Source organism: Columba livia, chromosome W (assembly GCF_036013475.1).
Source record: "Columba livia isolate bColLiv1 breed racing homer chromosome W, bColLiv1.pat.W.v2, whole genome shotgun sequence".
Taxonomy (NCBI): domain Eukaryota; kingdom Metazoa; phylum Chordata; class Aves; order Columbiformes; family Columbidae; genus Columba; species Columba livia.
The window spans coordinates 6,102,098-6,117,930 of NC_088641.1; the positions used below are offsets into that span (position 1 = coordinate 6,102,098).

At 40.7% G+C, this 15,833-nt stretch overlaps 1 protein-coding gene and 1 long non-coding RNA gene across 13 annotated transcripts in view; one reads left to right on the forward strand and one right to left on the reverse strand.

Moving 5' to 3' along the window:
- The window catches only part of LOC135577069 (dnaJ homolog subfamily A member 1-like), a 32,709-nt gene that overhangs the window by 4,364 nt on the left and 12,512 nt on the right, over positions 1-15,833 (forward strand). The gene's annotated exons all lie outside the window — the stretch shown is intronic.
- LOC135577070 (uncharacterized) overlaps positions 1-15,833 on the reverse strand; it is a 36,260-nt gene continuing 20,427 nt past the window's right edge. For all 12 annotated transcript variants that reach the window (XR_010468676.1, XR_010468668.1, XR_010468665.1 and 9 more), the window contains one exon: positions 1-15,833. This exon is cut by the window's right edge. This is a non-coding gene — a long non-coding RNA (uncharacterized LOC135577070).

Below are 15,833 nucleotides of genomic sequence, written 5' to 3' on the forward strand. Positions count from 1 at the left end.
TGCAGTTATATGCGGTGCTTTATTTCAGCGCTGGGAAACCAGGGGTTCGCACCCAAAGCTGGCTTCAGCCACTGATTCAGTTTACACCATATTTATACAATTTGATCACATACATATGCATTACAATTCTTGACAACCATTAGCATATTCCACACCTATTCTAACACCAATTATCTATCTAAGCAATGCTAAGTAACATTCGCATGTTTATCAGTTATTTCTAAGTTACCTGTTTTAAAGAATATATCATAAATCTATATCAATCTTAAGAATAGGGTATGTTTTAAGTTACCTGTTCTAAAGAATATGTCATAAATCTATGTCAATTTCAGGAATAGGGTATGGCTATATAAAATCATGCTTGAATGCACATTCTGAACCTGGATACAGTATCAAAGCTAAGAATCTTGGATACGGTCTACAGAATCAAAACACAGCCCACAAAATTCAATTCAACTATAACATTTCCCCCCTTTGAAAATGCTTTTCTATTCCTAGACAATGCATTTTCACTACATTATATTTTCCTTATAAGCTGGAGGGTTGTCAAAAGTGGATCTGCTAAGGACAGTAAAGATGCGGTCGTTCCTTGCCTTTGATTGACTTATTTGATGCTTAATACAAGCATAAAGCAAAAAGAAAAGAGCAACTATAATGGCAAGCAAAAATAAACTCTCCAATAACTAATGTACCCATCCTCCCAGGTTCAGGTTCAATTTGCCTAGCAAGGCCCCAACCCAGCTCTGCTCTACATCTTGTTTTTCCGCTTGCAGTTCTTTTTCTGTTTGGGTTAATTGGGAAATATCTTTTTCCACTTCAGAGGTTACGTTTGGGATATGAATGCAGCAATGATCAACCCTATCTTTTAAATATCCACAAACCCCATTTTCTTTTAGCAACATTATGTCAAGTGCCATTCTGTTCTGCAAAGTCATTTTGGTCGTAGCTTGCAATTGTATATTGAATTCTCGAAAACCCTTTTTGGTTACCCTTGCCAATCGATCCATCTGTCCAATTAATCTGTCAATCATTTCTCTGTTTCTATAGGCTGCGATTGGTGCAAAGAAAGATTCTAATGCCCAGCCGAATTTAACACTACCCAATGGTTCATGCCACACATCATCTTCATCTATCTCTCGTTTGTACCTAACTTGTAGGAGTTCTTGCCTATTCTTCAAGGGTGACCTTTTCCAAATGGGACATAGGGTTGGTAACCCCAAAGTAACCTCCCTTACTGGTCCTGCTATCAGTAAATGTGTTGTCCAGGTTCCATCACTTAAGGCCCAAACCAAATGTCCCACACTACCTATAGTTCCTCTACAATCTATCTTATCTCCATCAATGCCTATTTTGATTGCTTCCTTTGGATCCAATTGTTTCTGACAAATGCAACCTGCGATTACTGCAACTTTAATGATGGACAGAGGTATTTCTTTCACATCTGTCTGGCAGGTCATTACTTGAGAGCAATTCCACCACGGTACTGTTACTCCTCTTGTTACATTGGTCCATCGTATACACCATGGAAATGCTTCGCTATATTGATATTGCTGTACTATACTCAACGTCCACATGTTATCCCATGATTCAGTTATGTTCTGATTATCCTGATCTTTACATTCCCAATAGGCTCGCTCAACCTTTTCATATACTGTTTTGGTGGTCCACTTTTCATACGTGCAATACCCAATATTATGAAATCATCATATCTTTACAAATTCTGCTCCTGGCAACTTTAAGCAGTCACCTCTTTTTATCATGGCATTCTTAACAAGCTCTTTTGTCCGTTGTTCAATTGGTACTTGCTCTATTTTAGTATGGGACTCACACACTATCTTACCAGTCTTATTTACTTCTGGTAAGGTCGTAGATATTATTCCCCACTGTACCGGATCTTCAGCTGATTTTGGGATGGGAAGACAAGCAGTGATGCTACTGACATTTTGGGTTTGTGCAAAATCTCGAATTAGTCCTATCATCAGATTCTCTGCCTGATTCTGTACACTCTGTACTACTTGTGGCATTTGAGTATCGTCACTATCTCCTATAGCCCTTCGTGTTTTACATAATTGTTCTCCAGTGACTTTGCAAATCAGTGTGGCATACAGTCTGGGTACATAAACTACTATAAAAACAAAACGGTAACAAAAGTTAGACATCCTGCGTTGTGATTTTAAGTGTGGTTGGACCCACTAATCGTGATTGCCACAGTTTTGGGACTTTCTTCACTCGGGTGTAATGTATCCAGGAGTCTATTTCAGCAACCTTGATTGCGGTAAATGTAGTTAAAAGTACTTGATAAGGTCCGTCCCAACGTTCTTTTAAAGGATCTTCTCTCCAAGTCTTTATATACACTGTGTCTCCAGGTTCTATATCATGTACCGGATTCTCAAGTGCTAGTGGGCGATTCCACACTAGTACAGATCTGAGTCGATTCAATGTCCTGCCGAGAGACAACACATAATTGTACACATCCTGATTACCTTTTACATGTACACTTGGATTCGGATCAGGTGCTTCATATGGTCTGCCATACAGAATTTCGTATGGGCTTACGGACATTCCACTCCTAGGTTTAATCCTAATTCGCAATAACGCTATTGGTAAGGCCTGGGGCCACTGAATTTTTGCTTCCTGGCAAATTTTGCTAAGTTGTCGTTTTAACGTCTGATTCATTTTCTCCACCTGGCCACTAGACTGGGGTCTCCATGGGGTATGTAATTCCCATTTAATTCCCAAACATCTACTGACTTCCTTTACCACTTGAGCAACAAAATGCGGTCCCCTATCAGATGATATTCCCAATGGTACTCCAAATCTAGGAATTATTTCCTTCAGTAACCATTTTACAGTTTCTTGTGCCTGGTTGGTGCGACAAGGGAAGGCTTCTGGCCATCCTGAAAAGGTGCATACCCCAACTAGCAGATATCTGAATCCTCGAGTTTTGGGGAGTTCCACATAATCTATCTGCCAACAATCCCCTGGTTGTACACCTGTCCTAATTTTTCCCATATCTACTTTTCTTCGAACTAAAGGCTTATTTCTCAAGCAAATTTCACACTTAGCTGTGAAAGATTTTGCCATTGTTAACATCTGGACCGAGATAATTTGTTTTCTTAGATAAGTTACCAATGCTTCTGCACCCCAATGACACTTCTGGTGCTCCGCCTGAAGTATCCCTCTCATAATTGTGATCGGGACCACAATTTGTCCGTTGGTGGTTACATACCATCCAGAATTATCCTTGACGGCTTTTACTAGTCTTGCCAATTTCTCATCTTCTGTAGAATATTCAGGTGCCTCTGAAGGTGTAGGTAATAAATCAATTGCTCTTACCTTTTGGGAGACAAGACCCACCATCATCCAGACTCGTCATGCCACTGATCGGGCTGTTTGATCAGCAAGTCGGTTTCCTTCAATAATTGTTGATGTCCCACTCTGATGAGCTTTACAGTGCATGATGGCAACTAGTGATGGCTTTTGAACGGCATTAATCAAGTTCAATATTTCTTTTTGGTACTTGATGTTTGTTCCTTGGAAGGAGAGTAGTCCACGCTCTTTCCAAAGAGCTCCATGTACATGAACAACCCCGAATGCATATTTTGAGTCAGTCCAAATATTGACCCTGTTGTCCTCACTGAGCTCTAATGCCCTAGTTAGGGCTATCAACTCAGCTTTCTGTGCTGATGTGTTTGGTGGTAGGGATTTAGCTTCAATTACTGTTTTGGCAGTAGTAATCGCGTATCCTGCATACCGCACTCCGCTTTCCACAAAACTACTGCCGTCAGTAAAAAGCTCCCAATCCGTCTTCTCCAATGGGGTATCTTTCAGGTCAGGTCGACTTGCGTGGGTATATTCAATGACCTCCACACAATCATGTTCCAGATTTTCTTCTTCAGTCTCTGCACTTAAAAACACAGCTGGATTCATTAGGTTAGTTGTTTTTAGGATAACATCATCCTGCTCTGTTAAAATTGCCTGATATTTCATCATCCTACTTGGGGAAAGCCAATGGCCCCCCTTTTGTTCCAATACAGTAGTCACCATATGGGATACAAACACTTCGATCCTTTTCCCCATAGTCAGTTTCCGGACTTCCTGAATTAATGTCACGGTAGCAGCCACCGCCCGCAAGCACGCCGGCCATCCAGCACTTACCGGGTCAAGTTGTTTAGAGAAATAACTGACGGGCCTTTTCCAAGATCCCAGCCGTTGGTTTAATACCCCTAGAGCAAGTCTCTGTCATTCATGTACAAACAACTGAAAGTCTTTACTCAGATCAGGTAGGCCCAAAGCAGGCGCTTGCATTAAGGCCTGTTTCAATTTTTGAAAAGCTTCTTGTTGTGGTCTTTCCCACACCAAGGTCTTATTCTTCTGTGCCTCGTATAAAGGTTTGGCAATAAGTCCATAGTCCATGATCCAGAGCCTGCACCATCCTGCCATTCCTAGAAAAGATCTTAATTCATGTAAGTTACACGGTTCTGAGATCGCACAGATAGCATGTACACGGTTTATACTCAGTCTTCGCTGTCCTTGAGAAAGCTCGCATCCTAGATAGATCACAGTTGTGGATGCAATCTGAGCTTTATTTTTGACACTTTATATCCATTCATTCCTAATTGATTCAATATTTCAATTGTTACCTGAATGCAAAGTTCTTGGGTCTCAGCAGCAATCAGAATATCATCCACATATTGCAGCAACAAATACCATTGTCGAGGAATTCTGATATAGCCTCTCGTAGTCCACTCCTCAAGTTCTTTGGCTAGTTGATTTCCGAAGATAGTTGGACTATTCTTAAATCCTTGTGGAAGGCATGTCCAGGTTAATTGGGCTTTTCTCCCGTTGTGTGGGTTCTCCCATTCAAAAGCGAATAGCTTTTGCTTTCCTGGTCAAGGGGTATGCAGAAGAAGGCATCTTTTAAATCAAGTACTGTAAACCATTTATATTTCTCTTTCACAGATGTTAACAAGGTATACGGATTTGCAACTACTGGATGTATGTCCTTAGTGATCTGGTTTATTGCTCGTAAGTCTTGGACTAGTCGATAGCTACCATCAGGTTTCTTTACTGGAAAAATTGGAGTATTGTATTCTGATTCACATTCTTCTAGAATTCCATATTTCAAAAATTTCTCAATTAAAGATACTATTCCTAATCTGGCTTCCAATTTCAATGGGTAGTGTCTTAATCGTACTGGTTCAGCACCTTCCTTCAGCGCTACTTTCACAGGTTTAGCTGCCTTTGACTTCCCAGGTATGTCAGTTTCCCATACCGTGGGAATCACTGCATCTTCTATTGCCTGTGGTATTTTCACAATTGGATTTTCCTTTAATAGTAAAATTTGTCCTACCTTTGACTCCGGAACTTTCATTACCAAATTTCCATCCTCAAATGTTATTGTGGCATCTAATTTGGTCAGCAAATCTCGTCCTAAAAGAGAAACTGGACAATCTGGAACATATAAGAACTCGTGGGTTAGCTCCTTTTCTCCAAAACACAAATCCAAAGGTTGCAGGAATGGCCGTACTTCCTCCTTCCCCGTGGCACCAACAATTGTTGTAGCTCGGTGACCTACCGCCCCCTGTAAGGAATTCAGTAGAGACTATAAATAGCCCCTGTGTCTACTAAAAATTTTACATCCCGGTTTTGGCAGCTTCTTTTAATCTTTCTAAAAAGGCCGAGGGAGACTCATTGTTTTCCTGCATCACATCATACAATTTTGACCAATTCATTTGCTTCGGCATAGCAGTTTAAACGCTAATCAATAACCAATCCTGATACCTCCGGAGACGGCTTAACCCGCCTCCTGTATTGTCTGTATCTCCGGTATTATTGGGGATCTTCTTTTGGAAAGTTCTTGTCAACGTTAGCCTCTACTTTCCCATTCCGAATATCTTCTCTCACCTTATCCCTCGCAACCTGTATAACCACATATTTTTCTGTAGAGTCCATTAATGTATCTAAAATGACTTGTAAATCATCCCAATCAGGATTCTGCGTCTTAATTATCATCTTAATCACTTTTGCAACCTTATCTGGGTTTTCCCGATAAGGACCAGCCGACTGCTTCCAGATCACTAAATCCCGCGGCGAAAACGGGACTTTTACATAGACTGGTTCCCCCCCCCAACACCTACTGCCTACCGCAGGGGTGCTATTACGTTGGATGATCCCCCGCGGGCGGCGAGCTTGGAGGAGAGGAGCTGCAGCTTCAGCCTTAGCAGCCGCCGCTCCCCCCCCCCCCTTTCCCACCGCTTTAGCAGACAGTCAGCTTTTCACCTTTTTTTTTTTTTTTTTTTTTCCTTCTCTCTGCAGCTTATCAAGGAGAAGCTGCCGGGCACAGGTTTGGGCTCCTTTTGCCCTTTTTCTCTCTTCATTTAATTCCTGTGATTATAAACTTTATATGTAATTCCAATTAGCTGAACAATAGTTACATCCCTCAGCTCCTGCCTTTTGTAACTTCTTACAGATGTCAATAAACAGCATACTAAACATCAATCCCTGACATTAATTTTAGATCCAAATCCAAATCAGTCTATCCACAAAACAACACTAACTGCAATACAGCTAACTCAATTTACTTTCATGTGTAAAGATGCATCTGAAGGGGGAGCAAGGTGGCACTTTAGTAACAGAAACGGTTCTTATTTTGTAATTATTTGCCCAAACAAATCCTTTTGGTACCAAATACAAACATACAAACTAAAATACTGAGCTCAGACATGCAAACCGAATACCGAGTTCAAATATGCAAACAGATCACAATCACACTTCTTTTATGCATAAACTGTCCAAACCCAGCCTTCTTCTAATGTTTCAGAAAGCAATTTGACGGCGATACGTTTGAATTGGACATATCAACAGAGAAGGATACAGATAACTAACACAGAAAGATAACACAGTAACTTTACCAGAACAACAGTAAACAGGATCAAATCACCGGTTTCAACAGTAAATACAGATTAAATCACCAGAACTACAGACCAGGTGCTGAGTAGCACAAATAACCAGACCAGGTGCGCACAAATAACCAGACCAGGTGCCGAGCCTGCGGCACAAATAACCAGACCAGGTGCCGAGCCTGCGGCACAAATAACCAGACCAGATGCCGAACCTGCAGAGGTTTCCCTCTGTCTGACGGACGGCTGCCTAGGCAATACCACGGGAGCTCCCTGCCCAACCGAGCGTGGCTTTCGCCGCGTCTGACCGGCAGGCTACCAGATGCCTGACCAGCAGGCTACCAGACCAGAACCAGACCAAGTGGGTACCCAACAATCCAGATAAAGCACCTTCTTACCAGTCAGAGGTCCGTCGTGAGCAGCAGAGGGTCGGTCGCGTCCGATGCGCTCCCCAAGAATACCTCGGTGCTAGCTGGAGCAGGATCAAGACGCGATCCGCCTCAGCAATGCTCGCGAGGTCCCATCTGGGTCGCCAAAAATGTTAGCATTCAAGACACATAACCACAGGTGCAGTTATATGCGGTGCTTTATTTCAGCGCTGGGAAACCAGGGGTTCGCACCCAAAGCTGGCTTCAGCCACTGATTCAGTTTACACCATATTTATACAATTTGATCACATACATATGCATTACAATTCTTGACAACCATTAGCATATTCCACACCTATTCTAACACCAATTATCTATCTAAGCAATGCTAAGTAACATTCGCATGTTTATCAGTTATTTCTAAGTTACCTGTTTTAAAGAATATATCATAAATCTATATCAATCTTAAGAATAGGGTATGTTTTAAGTTACCTGTTCTAAAGAATATGTCATAAATCTATGTCAATTTCAGGAATAGGGTATGGCTATATAAAATCATGCTTGAATGCACATTCTGAACCTGGATACAGTATCAAAGCTAAGAATCTTGGATACGGTCTACAGAATCAAAACACAGCCCACAAAATTCAATTCAACTATAACAATGCAAGTAGTAAACTAATAAGAGCAGGTTCAGAAACAAAGATGCTGACCAGTTAATTGGATTGATAAAAAGCGTATCACTTAGTTTATTAATCAAATTTAACTATTATCTTGACATTTTGGAGACCCTACATAATCTGATAATTTTTATGGCATTTTACTGTGAAGGGGAGGACCAGGTCTCCTGAAGTGTGAAGACATTGCTAAGCCTATAATGCTTAGAATTCATTTTTTATGTCACCCTGATGACATTGTGCAGTACAGATGTTCTGGTCTGTGTCCTTTATGTCTGACAAAACTTAATTCAGAATTTTAATCCCCAGAATAATAAGGGAATGTAAGGCTATTTAGCAGCAAACAGTTTTCTTCAGAGTAGGCTGCTCAAAAGTAGGTGGGAGTGGTCTTTGGAGGAGTTGGAGTTGAAAGGTAAAATGCATTGACAAGTACGTGGCTTACAATAGACTTGTACCTAACAGTAATCAGTAACTGCTTTGCATCTCTGCTTAAGTGTGCTTTATGTAATGTCTCATCTTTAAGAGGAAGAATATCATAGTAACACTAAACTTAAAGCTTGGCAAGAGTATATCACTGATATTTTTAAACACTGCTTTAAAAGTTACTGAAAAGAGCAAAATTTTGACTATTGTAGTGATTCTGGTTTTCTACCGGGTAGCATGAGGCTGTGTGGCAGGATGCAAACCCCCCTCTCTCCCCCTCCCTCCTTCAAAATGGAAGGAGTAGACACATCTCCCTCTTTGTCTCTGCTGTTTGAGGCTAACAGCTTCTTTTGTTTAGCCCCAGAGCACCCTGGCCAGGGCCGTTAGGAGAAGGGAGTGCCGAGGCACCAGGGAGCTGCTGGGTGCCCACGGCCAGTGTGGGGGATGTTTGGAAGCTTCAGGGGCACCCCACAGCCAGTGTGGGGGTGCAGAGAAGCTTCTAGAATGCCTACAGTCAGATCTGATCAGCCTATAAAAAACGGGATTCTCATCGAGACTCCGCCCATTGTCGCGGGTCTCTCGGAGCACGAGCGAGATGCTGCCGCCGAGAGTCCCCCCGGGATGGAGACTCCGCTTGCCTTGCCGCCACGTGTGTGAGTAAAATTTCTCCTCGCAGGATTGCGAGTGTATTATAAATTTACCCTCGCACAATCGTGAGTGTACACTTTCCGTACTCACTACGAGTACGTGTATCTCTTTAAAATAATCCCACACTGTGTACAGGCAAGTGTGTACTCCTCCCAGACTCAGAGACAGCTCTGGCATTGTTTTGGGTGAAGCCATGTGCATGCACTCTGTGGACCGCCTGTTGTATTAGTTGCTGCCCCTTAATAATTTTCCTCAACTGATATCCGAACATGTATTTAAGTCACTTTTGGAGTGCTAAAACCCTGTTTCTCACTGGTTTAATAAAAGTTGTTTTGGACCCTGTTGTCCCTTAAACTAACCTCGGGGTGCCTCCGTGACAGGCTGCTAGAATTAATAGTGCAATAACCCTTCTGTAGGTGAAGTTGCTTTCTTGAGTGATAGTCACACTCCTAAGAAGAGTGCTTCCTAAACTGAAGGCATTGAGATCTTTTCTCTCAAGTAGTTCTGCCACAGACTTAAGAGACTTATCAACTTCTTAAAGCAAGCTTTGTGTGCAACATTTCTTCTATGTCTCTTCTGTAGTGGTTGTGCATATGATAGAAACCATCTTGATAGTACTTCCCTCAAGGATTTTTGTCTTGGCATGTGACTAATTTCTACTAGAATGGGATTTCATGCTTATGAAACATAGCTCAAGTTTGTAGTACTAACATGTTTTGGAAAGATGAGTTGGTAAGATACTTGCTTCAAGCAAAGGTCCTAATGTTGCAAACTCAAAGTTCAGTAATATCATAGTACAAGCTAGTGCCTATTAAAATATTTCACATTGTTACATTTGAGAGGAAAGAAAAAAAAAAAAAGCTGAAATATGTGGTCTCTGCAATAGGAATGAAGGATGGTCAGAAAATAACATTCCGTGGTGAAGGGGACCAAGAGCCAGGACTAGAGCCAGGGGATGTAATTATTGTCTTAGATCAAAAAGAGCACCCTACACTTATGAGGTAAATTCCGTGAGTCTTTATGCATGCTCCTCAGATGCTTGTCTTTAAGCTTTCTCTGTTAACACTGGCTTTTTTTAGTAACTGGAATATTGTCAGATAGAACTATATGTCTAGAGCTCGCTTGTGAGTTGGTCTGGGCTGTCAGATATTGACATATTTCTAGAAATACTGGTAGAACTAGTCAAAGCAGTTGATGCTCTAAATGTACAAGGTTTGTGGTTGTATGGTTTATTTTTTGGGTTGTTTGAAGTGAGTTTTTCTTCTTTCTCTGGGGGTGGGAGAGGAAGCAAGACAAACCTATGGGAGTTATAGATATTGGGAATTCACAAACTTCAAAGGACTAACAATATTGGAAAATAATTGTTTCTTAATAGCTGTGAATATCTGTAGCAGTTCTTGCCTTACTAATTTCTTGTTCTTGCCTCCTTCTGTGAAAGCCCTCCAATACTAAACACTGATCTAGCATAGGCAACTGCTTGTTATGTCGTTTCTTCTGCCTTGGAGTGCCTGTGCCTATTTCTCAGGATTGTGCTTCAGTGCTTGTGCTATTTCTCAGGATCCTCTTTATGGACACCTTACAGTCAGAAGTGTGCATCCTATATGCATAATATCAAGGTGATCTACCTCCTATGTGTTTTTCTTGCCTGAATGCATTGGGTAACATGAGGAATGGAGAGGACTGGTAATCTGTGGAATCGAAACAACTGGGTAGTGTCAACTGTGTTAGTCAAGTACTTCACATTGCCTGACAATGTTGCTTTGTGTTAAAGTCCATTGTTTCAAGTTACTTTGTGAAATGAGTCTGTCATGTGGAGAAAGCAGCACTTTAGCAATCTCTAGAGCAGAGGTAATTACTCCTACATTTATACAGTCCTAAAATTACATTTGACCCTTTGAAGGCAACCGTGAGGCTGATGTGGCCCCTGGTGAAAATGAGTTTGACACCCCTGCTCTAGAGGATGAGCAGTAGGTACCAAGTGTAACTAACTGTTGATCAGAGCATTCATGAGGGGAACAATGAATTTGGGAAGGCATTGGTCTCTTAACATGAGGGCACTTAGTCTACCAGCTCATCCCTTTGTCCCTGTAAGTAGGAATAATATAGGTCTAAGGCTCTAGTATAGCCTGTAGTCAGTCCAATCAGCAGCCTTGTATGGTGCTTAACTCCAGAAGCTGATGCCAAAACTTTGTGCTGAGGCAGGACAGATGGAACACTACTGTTAACAGCTTCCAGCATTGAGCTTGCAGATAAAAGAATTGGAACTTTTATGGCATTTGGCAGGCTAGTGATGAGCAATTTTGTCTACCCAGCTTCCAGTGAAACCAGGTATTGAATCAGTTGTGTCAAAGGGTCTGTCTGGTCCATGCATTTATGATGTTGCCTGGGACTTGAAGTTTTGATTGTACTGGAGTATTGGTGTCCAACCCCCTGCACTGGCTTGAGCTTTAGCCTTGTTAGATGTTCCTTGATATCAGTAGTTTTGTGGGGTTATGCTGAGGTAATGCCACTTCTGGGGCAGACAGAATGTACCTCCTGTCCCTACTTTCCAGGCAAGTCTCTTTCTAGACACCTTTAAATTTGTCCTTTTTAACAAGTCCAAGTTATTTTAATAGGTTTGAGGTGCCCTTAAACTAAACTCCTGAATAAACCAGTACATGCAGACATCATTTGTGCTGACTTTAATGTAACTTCTTTAATTTTCAGTTCTGACTTAACTGGATGCATCCAGGTTTCATCTAGAAGTTCCTTTCAGAGTGACTCAGAGTTGCTTTCTAAACTTCGTTACCACCAGACCTTCAGAAGGGAGTGTAGGAGACTCTGAAGGAGGTGATACTGTAAAAAATGGCAAATTAATAACTCTCAAAACCACATTTTAAGGTTTTAAAAGTAGCATTCCTTTTATTCAGTGCTGAGACACACTGGGGATGATCCACCATGAGTGTGCCAAAGACTGATCATTTTTGCTTTGCTTATATTGACAGAAAAATTACATATATTTACAATTCTGGAAATTTTTAACATACGATGCACCTATACTAAGAAATGATTACATAAACATTAAGTTAGTTATTTCACGATCTTTGCTGCCATCTAACATTCTTTAGCTGGTATTGTAGCCTCTTACAGTCTGTTCAGCGGTTGCAACTTCCATCTTCAAGGGTCTTCTCTCGTGTCTGGCAAATGACCTCTCCTCATTGGCAACTCCTCGAGCAAGTGCAGTAGATACCTACTTACATAAGCTATTCTTTGAGCAACACCTGTGTTTTCTCTAATTAATTATTACTTCAACATCCTGTTCCTAAAGAATATGTCGTAAATCTCTACTACGTGATCTGCTTACACAAGGAACTTTGTGTGGCTAGTTATGTTACAAACCTTTGGTTAGCCTTTAAAGGTCACTAGAGCCCTAGCAATCAGCAACATTTTTCTAAGCTATCCGTGTCCTATAAAATCTTTCTAAGCTATATGTGTCCTCTAATATCTTAATATTCAGAAATACAGGTATCAGAGGCAACTGAAGTGTAGGAGAGACAATTCACTTAGAGACTTCTTTCAGTCCTGTCTTAAAACCTAGCTGTTTGTTACTGGATATATTTTGTTGTGTACTTGGTAGTAGCTGTTCTAATTTACTACCTTAGGGCAATTTCAAGTCTCTGGCTTTACACTGCTCATAAAGCCAAGTCCTGTTTTGTTCTTTTGATTCCATTTGGAAGGTTCTTTGAGGATGTTGATACCTAAATATATTCAAGTTAATTATCAAGCTTAACTTATTGCAGCTAACTTGTACCTGCCTGTGTACATCAATGTATACAATAAATGTATATGACTGTCTTCCTTAATATAGTATACAGTATCTATAAGCAATTGCATTCCCTCAGTTTTGCAAATCAAGCTTGTCTAGTGTTGAGGAGGGAGTTTTACTTGACTTGTCATCTAATGTAGCTGAATAGAAATGTATGAGACTTTGAATTTTGCTACAGTCTTGTTCAGTGGCACAAATACTTTCTTATTTCTGCTGGAAATAATTTTTGTGAGTGGAACAGTTGACATAGCAATTTCATTGCTACCTTTACACTTAATCATCTCTAGCTGAGCTTGCTGCATATATTAAGGTTTTAGTCTTCGAGTATGTGACCTAGAATTTTGTATTGATCAATCCCCAGTTGGACATCAGCCTTCAAGGCCAACTGGTTAACTAATTTCTTGCTCCATATTTTTGTTTACTGTAGTCCAGATGAGAATACTGTCCCACAGCTATCTTAATTTAAAAAGCATTGCAAAGTGTTTAGCATCTAAGGTACATATGGACATGAAATAAAATATAGGAAATTCCACTTAAGAAAAAGCTTTTTTTTTTTTTTTTTTAATTTGGGGGAGTGGTGTCAAACACTGGAATGGGTTGCCCAGAGAAGCTGTGGGGTTTCCATCCTTACAGTTATTCAAAATCTGACTGGATGTGGCCCTGACCAACCTGCTCTAGCTGACAAAGAGGGTTGGACTAGAGACCTCCGAAGGGTCCCTTCCAACCTCACCTATTCCATGATTCTTTGATAATTTATCCAGCTGCATTTAAAAGGCCCCCTTACAACACAGGATTGAGTGTTCTTAAGTGTTCAGGCTGTTCCCTTCTCCATGTTAAAATTTCTGATTTTTAAACTGATTAGTGTAGTCAAGAGTTGTTTCTGACTTCTTTTGAAATAAAAGTTCTGAGCTCTGCATTTTGTTTTCAGTCTCACTAAAATTACCGTATCTACTTTATCTACAGTAACCTTCAGGTTATTATTTTTAATAGCAGAAAATATTAACTCTTTGTTTGGCTGAAGTGTTTCAAGTTAAGATTTCTTTAATCAGAAATGCTCAAGCTTTCACACTTGCAGTGGTGTTTACTGCAGGTTAGGGAGATCCAAGTGAACCACTGAATTGCTGAAATGGCATTGAATGAAATTTTTCAGCAAAGAGTTTTTGAATATACTAAACTACTAAGGAGTGGAAGGGAATATTACATGGATTACAGGCTAAAAAGTAGGAAACCAGGTAAGAATATAATTCCCTCTGATAAAGAAAGATGATGAGACCCCAAATGAATCCTAAAAAGACCTGCACTGGGGACCTTTAATTTCATTTAAAATCTGAGGTGATGATTTGATGATACAGAACTTTTACAGGTTAAGGAAGATGGAAGTTGATTAGAGTTGCAGAATGATTGCATTATATAATGCAACAAACATGAAAATTTCAGTTGAATGTTAAATGTAAAATGAAGTGCATAAACTTTAATACTTGCACATAGTGGGATCTCAGCAGTGCCAAAATGTTGGTTGTAACAGATCTATTAATAGATCATCTCAATGCTAAGAAGCAAATAAAATGTTAGGAATTTGGGGGGGGGAGGACATGGGATGACGACAAAACTAATTGCTGTCTATATAAAAATCTGTGGTGTGCCTGTACCTTGAATACTGCATGTAATGCAGATTTTACATTTAAAAGTGTAGTGGGTTGACCCCAGGCAGAAAGCCACAGATTTGCTTGCTTATTTACCCTCCCACCCCCTCCCCAGCATCCTGGGGGAGAGAATAGGAAGAGCAAAAGCAAGAAAACTTGTGGGGTGAAATAAAGACAGTTCAATAAGTCAGTCACAAATTTAAAACACAGTACCACATGGGCTGCTATAAAATGAAGTTAACTCCATCCCAGCCAGACCCCATACACAAAGATACAGAAGGTAATGAGGAAAAGATGGAATAGCTTCTATGTGGAGAGTGATTTTTTTTTTTTTTTAAGTAGATCCTTCCTTGGAGAAAAGAGAGGAGGAAGGAAGAGGAAGAATTTGTGTAGGGAGAATTTGTGTAGGAGCAACTGTTGTCTGTCTCTTTGAATCACTTGAGATATTACAGTTACTGTTACCAACAGGACAAGGGGCAGTGGGCACAAACTGAAGCACAGGTGATTCTGTCTGAATGTAGGGAAACTTTTTCACTGGGAGGGTGACCAAGCACTGGAACAGGTTGCCCAGAGGGGCTGTGAAATCTCCCTCCTTGGAGATATTAATAAACTGTTTGGATGTGGTCCTGGGCAGCCTGCTCCAGGTGAATCTGCTTGGGCAGAGGAGCTGGACCAGATGACCTCTGGAAGTTCCTTCCAACTACAGCCATTCTGTGGTTGTATGAGGTTCAGAACTGGAAGTAGCACTTTGTATGTGGATATGAAAATGATTGGTGTAAGATGCTGTCAGTGGTCAATAGCCATCAATAGATTTTGTGAAAGGGAGGGAAAAAAAATACACTTCCCAGTTAAAGTCCTTGTGCTTGATAAGGGCTGGATGCTGAGTGTATTCTGGGGCAGTGTCATCTGCTTACCTTACTCTTGTACTCTTCCCTAGGCATCTACTTTTGAAGTGAGGATATTTAAATTAGTCAAAAAAGATCAGCTTTACCAGATTAGGGCAGCAGTATGATCTCAGGGGAGTTAGTCTCCCCTAATGATGTAACTAAGAAGGTACAAAATCACATTAGATCCCTAGTGTTGCCCACAACATTTGAAAGCCAAACATGATGTTGGAGAAGAATAAAAAAGAGTGATTAAAAAAGTGTCGCTGCATCTTGTTTCTTTAGATGATTGTGCTGATATATGACAGTATTATGCAATTATTTTTTTTTAATTTGGACTGTTAAAGGGGTTAATTGTCTCAACAGCAGAAGTTTGGAGGCTGAGACAGACCTTTTCTCAGAAGGAGGAAAGCACAGTGAAATGAAACTGAATGCTGTTGTGCATGGTATGGTTTGGGGGGGTTAGCTTTTGAATAACTGTCC